Here is a 16,426-nt window from a genome sequence, read left to right on the forward strand (position 1 = left end):
TTAAATTTATTTTTTTTAAATTTATGCCATACAAAGATATTTTTAAATTCATTTTTTTTACTAATTTTCTTCATCACTTATACAATTTCAGATATTTTTCAGTAATTTTTTGCTTTATTTATGTATACTGAATATACATAATATATCTTAATTTCTGCATATTTATACCATTTATAAAACAAGATGTTTATGATAATGCCCACTTGATCCTAACATTAATAATAAATAATTTGTTAATGAAAAACTTAATATTCAAAATGTTAAATCTTATATAAACTGAATGTTCAGTCAACGAAAGAAACCAAGAAACAAATGACATGAATATTTTATTGTCTCAAATATTTTATAACAGGCGCAGTATAGAAACCGAAAAGGACCAGGGTGCAACCAATGCCATGCAAATATAACTGATCACGTGATTAAACAAGCACCAATGGATTTTTGCGAGTGACGTTCAGTCGGTATTGCGTGACGCGCCATCTGACAGAGATAACACGTGTTATCCGCTCTATATTTGATTCACAGCGAGTTGTGTCTAGAGAAGCGAAGCTAAGGAATGAGTTCAGGTGAGTCGACAATTTTCGTGTAACAGAGGAGTGGGATAATGAAATATTGCCATTTTTTTCGCTTCAGTCTTTTTTCTTTCTTCCACTTTTTCGAATTATAGAGAAGAGGATAAGATCGTCGACATTATTTACACGTATCGATTCCGATTATATTATATTCAAGTTATATAATTTATTTTCAATATTTATAATTTTACACAATATCATTAACCGGAAATAGATATTTTTGAGCGTAATGCCTTGAATATTGATTCTTGTTGCTACTGGCATTTCCATGCAAGCTTCAACTATTGGATGACATTCTACTGTCTCTAAGGGAATGAGAGTGAGCTTGTTCCTCACATAGCGAGTTTCCTCCGGGCAATCATTAGAAAGAAGTTGTTTTTAAGATCAATCGATGACTTCAAAAATTTACACACCTAATATTTTTAATGAAACATTTAAAATGCGTTTTTTCTATACGAGCCACACAATATGTTAATTAGCGCTCAACATCGACGTGGGTAGATATTTGACGAGAAAAAACGTAAAATTATCCGAGAAATATCCATTAGATAACATAGAAAAGTAGATTTTTTTTTAGAAAACTGATGAATTTTTCGACAAATGAATTTGTTTTCTTTGGTTTGGTTGCTTTAAGTCGACTCCGAAAGAATCAATGATGAAGTTAAAATGGCACCAGATTATATTTACACAAACAGTTTATCCTCCGGAAGTTGTGTTTAGTTAATCACCTCTTCTCGTTAGTTTGCACAGATAAACGCACCGCTACCTAAGATAAATATGATAATAAATTATTAAATGCATACCAAAAATAATTAAAGCTGAATATAAAAATGATTCGTATATGCAATACTCCTAATAAATTATCTTCCTTTAGTATTTTATAGAAAATTTGTCATCGGTTACCAATTTGTAAATGACGTATTCTGCTATCATTAGCGGTTATCGTTCAATATCTGTCTACCGATCTACAACTATTATAAACGTTAAAAAATGTCACAAAAGACTCTCGATCTATTGTATCACCTCTACGTCGTTTTCTCTTATATTGGACACAATGTCAAATATGAAAACTGTAGAATGACAATTTTATTGTCATGGCTTTACTCTAGACGATTTTATCTAAGAAATAATTATTAAAATGTTTTAATATAATAAAAAATGTTATATGTGATTCTTAAAGAATAGGCAATCTATCGAATACGTTACTTTCCTACACAAAACCTGAAGTTTATGGCAAAAATATGCCCGACTTCTAAAGTTTTCTATAAATTTTTGTGAAATTTTCCATATTTCTATGTCAAAACTTTATTTTTCTCTTCCACGAAAACAAAAAGTGAATATTTAGTTTAGTATGAACATAACTAAAATAAGAAAAATTATGCTTAAAAATCGATAAAAACGATGTTTTTCATTTAAAATGACATTACCGTATAGATTTAAAATATAATAAATAATTATTTTACTGTTATTTTTTTTTCATTGTGGATGACAAAATCATCGATTTACAAGCCAGTTCACAAAAGCATTATTATCACTAACATTCAAATAGAATACAGTTGCAGAAACCGTTTTTTCGTATTAAGTCATCAATCATGCTGGCAATTATTTAACTAGAACCGAAAGAAACGTCACTAAAGAGATAATTAGTATAAGATTTAAAAATCGTCAAATGATGAAATCAGTCCACACTGGAGATTCATCTTTAAATTGGTTCTAGACGACTCCACCTACTATAATGGCAATAGCTTAGGAACTGAAAGTTCATTTTAAAAATGTGCAAAATTTTTTAAAAGATTTTTATATAAAGTAGTTATTATATACATTTTTAGACATATTTTTATTATATATTTAAAATTTATCAGAGGTTAATGCTGGAAGAGAGACGTTTTTGGTTGATCTTTGGACTCAGGTGCGTTGTTGAAGCATTATTCGTGCAACACGCCTTCTGGACAAACAACTTCTGCCCAAAAAGAATTCAATAAATATAGAGAAATAACATTTATTAAAACTCAAACTGGAAATATATATATATATATAATTGTATGTTAGTGTCTATGTTTATTTTTTTCCTAATAAAACGTGAGGAGAATATGGATGTTGACTGGGAAAACAATCGAATAAATTTCAAATTTATAGAAGAAAATTGCCATCAAATATTTTTAATATAAATTTCTTTTTAGTTTAAATCTCAAATAAATTATTTTTTTTATATATATAAGTATATACATAAGCATATAATATAAGAAACATTATATTTTTTGGGGACGAAAAACAATTGAAAAAAATCATCGTTTAACATATCGAATAGTAATATAAGATAAGTTGGTTCGACTTTTATATTATTTTTAAATTGAATTTTAAGTCGTGATTTTGATGTCGGAAGGTCGAGAGAAACATTAATAATTTCTGATTCTGTANGATATTAGCTTCGTTAAAAATAATAAAAATAATACTAAAATAAGAAAAATTATGCTTAAAAATCGATAAAAACGATGTTTTTCATTTAAAATGACATTACCGTATAGATTTAAAATATAATAAATAATTATTTTACTGTTATTTTTTTTTCATTGTGGATGACAAAATCATCGATTTACAAGCCAGTTCACAAAAGCATTATTATCACTAACATTCAAATAGAATACAGTTGCAGAAACCATTTTTTCGTATTAAGTCATCAATCATGCTGGCAATTATTTAACTAGAACCGAAAGAAACGTCACTAAAGAGATAATTAGTATAAGATTTAAAAATCGTCAAATGATGAAATCAGTCCACACTGGAGATTCATCTTTAAATTGGTTCTAGACGACTCCACCTACTATAATGGCAATAGCTTAGGAACTGAAAGTTCATTTTAAAAATGTGCAAAATTTTTTAAAAGATTTTTATATAATTTATATGAGTTTTTAATATTATTCAAGGATGACATAATAGTTTATGAACAATATTTTGTCATATTTCTATAGAATTTAAATCATATCGATTTAATCAAAATATATAATTATTAACACATCTGTTTGGATTAAATGTGTGAAAGGATGAATGTAATATGGCGCTAACTAGTGGCATTTCCAAGTATTATTGTCTGCATAGAGATAGATTTAAGGAAAAAATTTCTTTTACAAATAGATAAAATGTGTATAAATATATGAAAATATATTTATTTATTTATGTTTAGTTTTTCATTAAGGGATGCGCCTCTTTGAATAAGCCACTAATATGGATATACTATGTGTTAATTCTGACTGTTAGATATTTTGATTCGTAAGTTTAGAAAAATTATAATTATATTCTAACAAAAAAAAACTTAATGTTGCCAATAAATATGTCTTAGCATACGTTATTAAGCCTTAAAANAGTATATACATAAGCATATAATATAAGAAACATTATATTTTTTGGGGACGAAAAACAATTGAAAAAAATCATCGTTTAACATATCGAATAGTAATATAAGATAAGTTGGTTCGACTTTTATATTATTTTTAAATTGAATTTTAAGTCGTGATTTTGATGTCGGAAGGTCGAGAGAAACATTAATAATTTCTGATTCTGTAGAGAATTGTTATTTAACTAATTGCCAACGTGTCCTATTTTACGTTTCGAAAGTGAAAATGCAATTAAGTGGCGTGAATTTATATTGTGACAGTTAACATGGTAATATAAACTGTTTGGTTGAATGTCGAATCCCTCGTTTGCAGCTGTGTCCCATGCAGAGGACACATTCTGCCAATGTCCAGCATCTGTTTACGTCGAATCTATTTAAAGTCGATATTTATAGTAGATCTATTAATATTATTTTTCTCTCTTATATAAAATTAATTCTACTTTCTGGCATTTAAATAGTTTTTAAATATCTGATTTAAAAAAATTGTGGAATTAAAAAAAAATATTCGTTTTAACTTTGATTATATGATAATTAAAACAACAACAAAAAAGGAGAAAAAAGAATTTTTTTTTCTTTTCTTAATTTCCGGTCATCCCGACCAATTGTTTGTACTTCATTACAGTAAGACAATAATTAGCATTGCTTGAATTCGTAATTGTTATCCATTGCTGCATTTTTCCATTCGAAGATTTGATTATTTTAAACATTAATTATCCACAAAAATGACTTTTAATTATTCAAATATATAGTAAATATTTTATATAAAATTTATTTTAGACTTTTAATTTGATTTTATAGAATGTAACTTGAACTTTGCAGAATTACAAAAGCAGTTTATAAATCTTCTATATTTATTAATATTATGTTCTATCAATTTTGTGAACACTTCCCATCGCTCAAAATCCTTCTCGACTCTAAATGATCACCTATAAAATGCGCTTAGAGTATAGCAATAAATTATAGATCGTAATTTTCTCCTTTCGTGCTTCATCTATGGATGATATCCACCATGTTGATATCCAGTACTCGTATTGTTATTTTATGATGTTTACTGTTTTACTTATAAGAGAATTTGATCGCAAGATATACAAAACGAATTAATATTCTTATATTAATATAAGAAAATTATGCATACCTTTTCGGTATTTTGAACATTTCGACTATTTTAATGGACAGATTTACTCAAAAATAATAAAAATAAAAATCGAAATCAATGGAAAATTTTGCATTTTCAATCGAAAATATTTTCTTTTTATTGAATTTCCATAGTTTTCGATTGAATGTCAATGTCGAGAAGATTATTGATTTCAACACGTGTTTTGTTATCGTTACCAAGGTGATACGAAAAAATTAGCACAAAGAAAGAAATTTAACTTGAATCTGAATACACCAATTTGGCTTCCTATGAAATATTTTAAAAGATGCAATGTGTATAACGCTACAAATCGCCTACAATGTGGTTCGATTACCTGGAATCCATAGAAAGAGCTTTCAGAATTGATTTAAAGAAAGTGTGTGCAGTCTACTATTTGCTTTTCCTTTACTTAATCTACTGTCAAGCTGATATTCTAGAAAAATTAGATTTCATTCTTTTTTTGCAAATATTATTATTATTTTTTTTTGTTCTTTCCAATTTAAAGTGAATTTTTATAGCTTTTTTAAAATTAGGAATAAAGAAAATTTTAGTGTTTCTCATGAATTTGAATAGGGTTGTAAAAACTCAATATATTTACTACTTAATATTGTACTTTCTTCGGTTCAGAACAAAATGATTTGCAATTTATTTAATTAAATATATCTTCATCTCGTTTTTAATCTTCTTAGAAGTTTCTGCTTGTGAAAATTACAAGAACGTTACAATTAGTTGGTAATCTTAATTCTACAACAACTGATAATTAAACTTTACAAAATTTTAAATAATCTGATGAATTTTTCTCATATATTTTTTTTCTAATTTACCCATTTCTTACGTAATAACAGATTATACATTCTTAGTATTTTTCTTACGTTTACATAATTAGTACATTTTTACTTTTTCATTAAAATATTTTTAAAAACTTAATTCTCTCTCTCAAAATATTATATTTCGAAAATATTGATATTAGCTTCGTTAAAAATAATAAAAATAATATTTAGTTACACTTAAAATATAATATATAATCATTTTAAACTGCTATATTATATATTAATGATGACAAACCGAATAGTAGTAACCTAGATATAAATCTACTTAACAATAACTTGAATTAAAACCTTTCATTATATATTACGAATCACTTTGGTAAACAAGGTTCAATTAAGTGAAAAGGACTGATAGTTAAGCCGATGAGTTGATTTTGAGATTACAAATCTTACACAACGAACATTACTTTGAATGGAAAAGGGGATGCTCTTCGTCTCTCTTATCGATTGCGAATATGGTGTCCAACAATCGTGTGTATTTTTAAGCTTTTCTTTCTTCTATTTTCAACAAGGTTTGTTATACGTATTAATGTCAAAGGAGTTGTCATTTTTCTTCAACAAGCGAAGTTACGAGCACACACAATATCTTTACCCATTCTCGTTTCCTTCGCAAATTTCCTTTTTTACTTTCTAGTAAGACATCATCGATTGGTTTAGGTCTCGGGTGTGTCTTTTGTGACTCAACAACGCTTTTCTTAAGAAAGTATATTTATTTTTCTATTTATATTAATTCTCGTTACGATAATTCTAAGCAAATTTAGTTTAATCGAATGCTATTTCTAAGCAAATTCGCGATACTGCCACTCGACGCCAAAATAGATTGGAGTTAGCTTCGCTTAGGAGGCGACTTTTAGAAAGTAATCAGAACAGCATATCCACTAATCATCGGTAGATCTAGTTTAGCGGCAAATACTCTAGATTATTCATGCTTCAAAGTATTGCCGCGAGGTACGATAGAAAAGAAACCAATTTTCGATGTAAGCAATGCATGTAATTCCTAACTTGCCATATACCTGTGTATATATATATATGTATTCGTATAAACTGCACGCATTTCATTTTACTTGCAGCTTTTTTCCTAGACGAAAATTTATATTTAAATACATTATAAAGTTTAAATTCACGCTTAATTGATTTCTATCTACTTAAATATCGTTATAAGATTGAAGAGTCTTATTCTGTTGGAAACTAACTAAACTTATAATTAAATGTTAGTCCTTAAGGAACCGGATTAAATATAAATACAGGATGATGTTAGAATAAAAATATTTATTTAATTTAAATTATTCAATAGTAGAAAATTTAATAATAATAACTTTATTTTTAGCCGGAGCCATTAAACAGAAAAACACACACACACACACAAATGTGAATAGTGTAATCAAGAACTTTTTTAAGCTTAAAGTTAACTTGGGAATAAGAAAATTCTACTAGCTGACGTTTGCATAATTTTTTCTTATAAGAAAGCTAAGATGAAATAGAAAGATAGATCAACATCTTCCCAAATATATTCATGATTCATGAAATTTTTTAAATTTATGAATATAAAATCATAAGTTATGATTTCAGCGATTTTTTTAAAATTACTATTCATAAATGTTGATCGTTCATAAAAGTAATACATTTGAAATAATTAAAAATTATACATTAAAGCTGATAATTATAATTTTATCAAAATTATAAATTATTCCATTAAGGAAAGACATTAAAGTGGTTTGGAAATTAATCTATAATATTTGTAAATTTGGCTATTTTTTACAGTTTAAGTATAAAAATTTTCTTCAATATTTCAGGAAAACATTCATAATTATTTTTACCATAATGATAATGAATAATTTTTATATTAATTACATCTAATGTATATCATATTATAGTTTAATTTATGAAAATTGTAAAAAGAAACAATATAATAAAAACAATTTTTTTTTGTATAGAGGCAAAGAAAGATATATTGATAAACCAGGAAAAGTTTTTTCTTTACATAAATATTTAGAAATTTCCTGGATATGTCTGGATATGTACACAACATTAATTTTTCTTTAATTTATAATTTATCTTGAATTTTTCTTCCATTAAGCTAAATTAAATTTCAATAATTCAAACATTAAGAAAGAAATATAAAGTTTCATAAAAAAATAAGTAATTAATTGTTCAATAAAATAAAATCATAATTATATTTAATTTGTCTTTCATTTTTATAATTGTAATCGTTTGCATGTGTATTAAATTTACTTTATAATAATTTATGAAGACGATTAAATTATTTAAAAAATTGTTTTAGAGGTAGTTTAAGCTTAAATATATTCTTTTTTATATACTTTTTAATGTAAAAATATTTTTAAAAATATGTTTAAAGAGAAATTTAATATTTTTTTCTTTATAGCAAATACTAATTATATTTTNATTAATTAATTTTAAAACTTTCATAATTTTAATATAAAATATTAATTTATTATTTTAAAAAAAATAGCTGCATTAAGAAGAGAAATCAAATTTCAAATTTAACTCTATCAAAATTAAAATAAAGTCTTAAACTAGATTATATTAAGCTATTTAATCTAGCTTAATATGTAAATATTAAAAATAATCCTAAAATCTAGTTAATAAGAATTAGCTAGAGTAAAATTAAAGTTAATCATAATTAAAGCAGATTAAATTAATTATACATTAAATAGCTAAAAATAAAATTTAAATTATTTAATATTAGATAATAAAAACGAATTGAAATGTTAGTTTTTTTATTATTTAAATTTTTAATTTTTTAAAATATATATATTACTTTGATTTTCGTATTTAAACTTTGATTTAAGTAAATTAAACTTAAGATTAAAATGAGAAAATTAATGTTAGAAAGTTAAAATTTAATTAAAATTTTGTTAAACTAATGCTAAACTGAAACTCAAACACATTTTTCTGAGAAGTTTTTAACATGAAAATAAAAATTTTCGTTCAGAAATGAGAGTTTTATAGCGCATATCAGAATATAAATGAGGTTTATTCTTTAAAAAAAGCGTGTTAAATTGTCGTTTAATAAAGTTTTTATCCGTTTTATACTTATACATTAACCCCACTGTACATTTTTACTCATTATCATTGAACATTGCCTAACCAACGATGCTGATCATTACCAATAATTGGACAAACCAAAAAGATAATGTGGGAATTTGTCGCTATCTCAGACATTTCGTTTTAATTAATACAAATCAGAATTCGATTAAGCAAAATCGAAAATAATAAACTTTCTAAACTTTTATCACGTGATGTAGATATTATTTTAATTCATTAAGTTTTAAAAGATAATCATTTAAATAATGCATTAAAAATTTAATTGCTTGTAATAATTCTTACTGTTTAGCAAGGTAAATTTTAATTTTGTTAGCATAATTGCTTCCGAAATAGGATAGTTAATTAATCAGAACAATGACATCCACTTGATAAGGGAATTTTCAATCTCTTGTATGAACAATATACAAAATTTGTAAGCATTTTACATTTTAAAATATTTGTCGGTAAATATGCGATTATTGTAATTATCTTTTCACTAATTAATTTTTCTATTAAGATTGCTCTTTAAAATATTTAACAATAAAAATGTTTGCATAATTGATATTTATGGATAAGTAAATGCATCCCTTTTAATTTTAAGGTACCTTTATTAGAGTTGCTCTTATTGTGCCTCTAATCTTTAACATATAACAGGACCTCCCCTTCTACCAAATAATGATACAGGTAAGGCCCTCAGCTGTAGACTCATAACACGAGGCTGAAACTGCAGCGAGGCTTTAGCTTATCCATCCGTGATCTATATAATGATATAACGCTTTTTGAGTTTGTGCAGAAATTATTATACTAATTATCATAATTTAGTAAATTTTCTAAATCTTTATCTAACAAATTGATATTTATTTTATAAATTAATACGATAATTTAATACTTATTCTATAAAGGTTCAGATAAAATATCAACTTTATAAAAAAAAAAAAAAAAATGCATTCTATTCAGACTATTGCTCTTTTCGGAGTGCAAAAATACTTAAAGTACTTTTCAAAGGATTTAAGTACCTGCAAAATCGGAAATAGTTAAGTATATAATCTTTCCAAGTGGTTAAAAGCCATAGTAACCATCTAGAAAGTATCTCAGACCATAAGAAACAACAGCGGTAACCTCCTGAAAGTAGTAGCACCTGTCTTAAAATTTAAAGGTTATAAAAGCAACCTAAGCATAAACCAAGATGTGATGTATCTAATAAAGTTAAAAGTAGTTAAATTTTTGTCTGGTAAACCCAGATATTGCTACTAGGAAATTATATTTGAAAGAACACTTTAGTTTCATTCCAGATGAAATTTCTACATGTATGTAAGAAATAAAATAACTAAGTTTAAATCATATTAAGATATTCTAGACTATAAAATAAGTTATTGGTTAAACTGCTCTATAACAACCGACAGAACAGCTTTGTATATTCTTAAGGGAATTGACATTTATGAACTCCCAAGTGCGAAATTAATTTTATTGATATTTTTATTATTTTTCTTAAATGATATTAATTAAGTAAAAATAGTGTAAAAATGATATAGCCATAAATATACATTATTTTAAAATAGAATTTAGAATGTTACTGTGTACAGGTGCTAAACTAGGAGAGTCATTTCAGACATAGAATCGCTCCAAACTTTTATTTCTGTATTTCTGTATTTTCTTTTATTTCTGTATTTCTTTTATTTCTGTTATTTCTGTATAATAAACATGATATAAATTAAAGTTATGCTTATAAATAGCCGTTTACAAATAAAACCACCGTTTTTATTTCTTTTACTCAAATATTTTTGACTTTAGAAGAAGAGGGAGTCCCACATTTGTGGCTGCCTCAGACTCCATCTCACCTCTCACAAATCCTATATGTAGCTGTAAAGAAATAATTTTATATACTTTAGATGATAGTTATTTAAATAATTTTTTCTCTTTAATAATAAATAGCCCTTATAGCTTACTTAATTTAAAAATCAATTTTACTTTACTTAAAATTTAATTATTTTTCATTTTTAAATAAATTAAATTAGATGAAAGTTATTAATATCTTTTTTTCAACATTGACTAATATAAAAATGGATACAAAAGACTAAGTTTTTTTTTAAAATATTTACTTTAATTTTAACAAAGTTCGTCATCGGAATGAAATCATTAAAATCAGAGTAAGAGTATATAAATCAAAATTGGATTGATTTTCATCTCTCTTGACTCTAAAAAAAAGGAAGAAAAGAAAAAATGGCTCCTCGTACGAAGGAATTATTACTTATCTTATAATATTTTTAATACTTCAAAAGTTTTGTAAGATTTTCAGTAACTTAAAATTTAATCAAAAATTTAGATTGTGGTATCTTCATCGCGTGATATATTGATGTAATCTCATCTAAATTTGAGTTTTATCGGAGTTAGGATATATTAATTTATTTTATTTTTTCAATTTTGAAAGTTTTATATTGACAGACTTTTATATTACTCTCGTTTACAGATTTGTAACTTGTCAAGTAATAAATTATATAGTAATTAATTAAAACTTAGCTTAGCTCAAAGGACAAAACATCAGATAAAAAACTTTTTATTTCTACAATAAATAAGTTGTCTTACTCACTATCGACATTTGTATCTTTTGTAAAATCTTCCCCCTTCGGAAGGATATTCCCAGTGGACAATAATAGATGCTTCGGTTGTCAACTTTCTGTATATCTGATCAAAAATAGCAAAATGAAAGTTTTGATTGATGGCATCATTCGTTAAAATATACTTCAAACCGATTTTTGATTTTTTTTTTAAATGATAAAAATCTTTTCGAATTGAAGATTTATAACTGTTATATGAAGATTATATTGATTTTTATCTTGAATTTATATTATTATTTTGAATAATATATTTTGTAAATATTAAAGAATTTATCATATTTTTTTGAATGATTTATATTGAGAGATTACAAATCTATAACACGAAGATACTAAGATATTTCAGTCTAATCGATTGTTTAAATTATATTTAATTAATTCGACAATAAATACGACTAAATTTATCTCTATATAAAATATTGTAATTTTTATTTTACTTAATCTATTTGATTTAGTTTATTCTGTTCCACTAATCTAGATATTTATGATGAAGTGGAATATGAAATTTCAAAAAATTCAATAAAAGCTAGGAATAAACATATATAAACCTATAATTTTTTCGTTTAAAAAAAGCAATGTTAATCATATCGCATTCAAAATTCACAATATAACTCTGAAGACTTTATTTTCTTGTTTGAATGAGGAATAATTTTGACTGTTGCTAATAATACTAATTTGTTCATTTGTAAGTTACATTAAGAATAAATTGTGTAAAAATCATTTAATGGATAGGAAATGTATACAAAGTCATTAACGAATTAAAGAAAACACGCTAAACATTAATGACGGTCGTTAGAAATGGAACAAATATCTTAATACCAATTTGTCGTTTCTTCATTGCTGACTTTTTTTCTTGCTAAAAATGAAGAGTAAATATGTTTAGCAAATGTTAACGTTATTTAATTTTTACCCATTGATTTTTAATTGTAATAGCTTATAACTTTTTAATCGTTTAATTTAGAATTATGAACAGAATATCAAAACATTATCTGTAATTATTCTACTAACAAATGTTTTTGAATTTTTAACTGTAGATGAAAATGTAAAACAAAAAACATTATAGACTGCATGACAACAAAAACAACTTGAATAATGTATAAATCACTGTAGTTAATTATACAAAAACAATTCCAATATTAATAAAGCTATTAAAAACGTAAACGAGTTAAATTATTTATATTAAGAATATGTAAATAATTATTTAAAATTATAACAATCGAATTTTTCTATTACTTTTTAACGTTTATTTTTATATAGGAGCTTAAATTTCGTGTTCATAAAATGTTTGTTGAGTCTAGAAAATATCTAATGAATAGCTTGAAACTATTGAAATGGAAACCGAGACGTAAAATTATTTGAAAAATATATTCAAANTCTGTTCCACTAATCTAGATATTTATGATGAAGTGGAATATGAAATTTCAAAAAATTCAATAAAAGCTAGGAATAAACATATATAAACCTATAATTTTTTCGTTTAAAAAAAGCAATGTTAATCATATCGCATTCAAAATTCACAATATAACTCTGAAGACTTTATTTTCTTGTTTGAATGAGGAATAATTTTGACTGTTGCTAATAATACTAATTTGTTCATTTGTAAGTTACATTAAGAATAAATTGTGTAAAAATCATTTAATGGATAGGAAATGTATACAAAGTCATTAACGAATTAAAGAAAACACGCTAAACATTAATGACGGTCGTTAGAAATGGAACAAATATCTTAATACCAATTTGTCGTTTCTTCATTGCTGACTTTTTTTCTTGCTAAAAATGAAGAGTAAATATGTTTAGCAAATGTTAACGTTATTTAATTTTTACCCATTGATTTTTAATTGTAATAGCTTATAACTTTTTAATCGTTTAATTTAGAATTATGAACAGAATATCAAAACATTATCTGTAATTATTCTACTAACAAATGTTTTTGAATTTTTAACTGTAGATGAAAATGTAAAACAAAAAACATTATAGACTGCATGACAACAAAAACAACTTGAATAATGTATAAATCACTGTAGTTAATTATACAAAAACAATTCCAATATTAATAAAGCTATTAAAAACGTAAACGAGTTAAATTATTTATATTAAGAATATGTAAATAATTATTTAAAATTATAACAATCGAATTTTTCTATTACTTTTTAACGTTTATTTTTATATAGGAGCTTAAATTTCGTGTTCATAAAATGTTTGTTGAGTCTAGAAAATATCTAATGAATAGCTTGAAACTATTGAAATGGAAACCGAGACGTAAAATTATTTGAAAAATATATTCAAACTTTTTAAATATTTTATTTCAGAAGCTTGTATTTCTTCATGTTAACTGAAACTGTATGTTGAGTCGCGTAAATTAACAATTTTCAGGCTTCATTTTCAATTCTAAACAGTTTCAAGATATTCTTTAGGGAGCTAATGAATAAAATGCGAACTAAAAATTCACGAAAAAAAGAAAAAAATACCAGCATTTTTCTTCAGACGCAGTGGCATAACATTAAGGTGCAGGGTATTATTATTACATAATGCTTAAATAATTGAAAAAGTAGGTATAGCGAAGCTTATATCTTTAACTTTTCTTCACTAAGAAGGGGGTAAAAAAGAAAACAGAAATATAATACCGAAAACAATAGGCATAATATCTTCAGCCTTCGAAAGTAGATAGAAAGAAAAACATTATACCGAAAAATAGTAAAGATAATACTGAGAAATGACGCGTATTATCCTTAATCTTTAGCAGTAAAAAAGAATGAAAGAGGCATATATAAAGGCTATAGAATAATTTTCTTTTACAGACTATAAGTTATCGATTTTGAAAATAAGTTATTTTAAGTATCCTTAATAAATATTAAAATCAATTAAATTTAAATATTTAGTAATAATTAAAATAAAAATTATGAANAAATACTTCACGAAAAAATATAAACAAAATATTTATTTATTAACTGAAAGATCATTCAATTTTACTTTACTTTTTACAATCGTTTAATTCATGTTTACTTTTTTGGTGTGGAACGGGGTGGAGTGAAAGTTGGAGAGTGGTAGCATTAATCATTTTTAAGTGTCCTTTAATTCAGTTGTAGAAATTTAGCAACTTTAGTTGAGGCAAAGAGGGATCTCAAAGTTTAGTCTTTTATATAAAATCATATATAGGCCTATATATATGTGATAAATTAATAATATAATAAATTAGAGTTAATTTTGAAAAAGGCCTATATAAGTTATAAAATAGAAATTTACACAAGACTGTAATAGAATCCTCTATTCTTTTATGTTACGAATTTTAATCTTCTGAAAACTTCCATTATGAAGGGCTGCTTTTATATCTTCTCTTTTGAAAGTAATTCCGAAGAAAATTTAGAGAATACTTCATAAGTGTGATTCTAAATTACTTTTAGAAGTATGGGAGAAAAATCTATTTTTATTTGTTTTATTGACTTTATTTATATAATTTTATGATTTCCGGAGAGGAAGTCACATACACGTTTATGACTGAACTGGACCCATTTACTACTATCACGCCCTCGTCATAGCAGTATTATACGCCAATAAACCTTAATACTAATATCTTTTTTAAAATTTATTTAATCTTATACTTAGTTTTTCTCGTATAAAATAATAAAAATGTAAAATAATTGAAATCGTGTTTTGTATACATTTCGGTATTAACTATTGTTTTTGCTCATTGTTATTCATTTTTAGACATCCTTCTGCAGTCTTTGAAACTTCTAAGACTTTCCAAAATTGAAAGATCAGTTTTTCTATCCATTTTTAAGTTCTCAGAAAACGTCATTTCGTTCCGAATGCTATTTTTAACATTTTAAGCACGAACTTTCCAAGAAAAGGATGGTGAAGAATTTTTTTTTATTTGTATTATTTATAAACATTTTGTATTCCTAGAATAGGTCTTAAATATTTGTAACATTAGAAATATCATCATATTTTTGTTTCAAAACAATCCTATTCAATTCTATTCGTTAATATTCAACTATTTAATAATGCATTACATGAAACTTGGATGAGATATTTTCCATAACTTTTTATACTAAAGATATTATCATTGTATTACTTATCAACAAAATCGATTTATCTCGAATGATCATCCAATTTGCTGATAGAAACTTATCGTGAGCATAACAATATTTCATGAACATTAAATTTATGTTAATCTGAATTTATTAATAATAGCTTATGTCGGCAAGAAGATGCTTCTTCACAATAATCTACTTTCTTATTTTATTTTTAAAAGATTTCCTTTACCCCCAAAAAACTTATAAAACTAAACTTACTTTTGTAATTATAAATTTTTATCGTAAAATTATTCATTGTATTAATATTAAAACAACATTAAATATAATTACATTTTAATGTTCATTTAAATTTACATGTTAATTGTTACAATGTGTATTCATTGTAATTAATTTGCATTATTCTTAAATGATTGAATTAATTACAATATATTATTGCCACGAGAAATGATTCCTGAAGTGATTAGAATTGTTTAAACGTGATTATTACTTTTTAAACCCGAACTTAAATTTAATATCAACTTTTTTTATTGCCCTATCTTATTATTGCGCTTATTTTTTATAAACATAAGTGTACATACGTGTATATATCATACAATTGAGTAAAACACAAAGATAATAAAAGGTTCCTTAATTAAAATGAATATTAAAAAAAGGAATATTATACGTTGGAAAACCAAAGAGAAAAATTGATAATATTCATCTGTCACGATCGGGGACCAACAGAGGATATTACTTCAGGTTTGGGATTAGCATAGTCATCACTCCCGAGGCTATTCTATATATTCAGCATCGTGCCATCGAACCAAGTGA

At 24.9% G+C, this 16,426-nt stretch overlaps 1 protein-coding gene across 1 annotated transcript in view; it reads left to right on the forward strand.

Moving 5' to 3' along the window:
* Positions 1–473: 473 nt before the first annotated feature.
* Positions 474–16,426, forward strand: part of LOC111624177 (muscarinic acetylcholine receptor gar-2-like) — a 75,345-nt gene continuing 59,392 nt past the window's right edge. The window contains exon 1 of the mRNA XM_023366986.1: positions 474–566. The gene's annotated coding sequence lies outside the window, so the exon portion shown is untranslated. The remainder of the gene's footprint in view (positions 567–16,426) is intronic.

Source organism: Centruroides sculpturatus, unplaced genomic scaffold (assembly GCF_000671375.1).
Source record: "Centruroides sculpturatus isolate CEXI.00-Female unplaced genomic scaffold, Cexi_2.0 scaffold70, whole genome shotgun sequence".
NCBI classification, from domain to species: Eukaryota; Metazoa; Arthropoda; class Arachnida; order Scorpiones; family Buthidae; genus Centruroides; species Centruroides sculpturatus.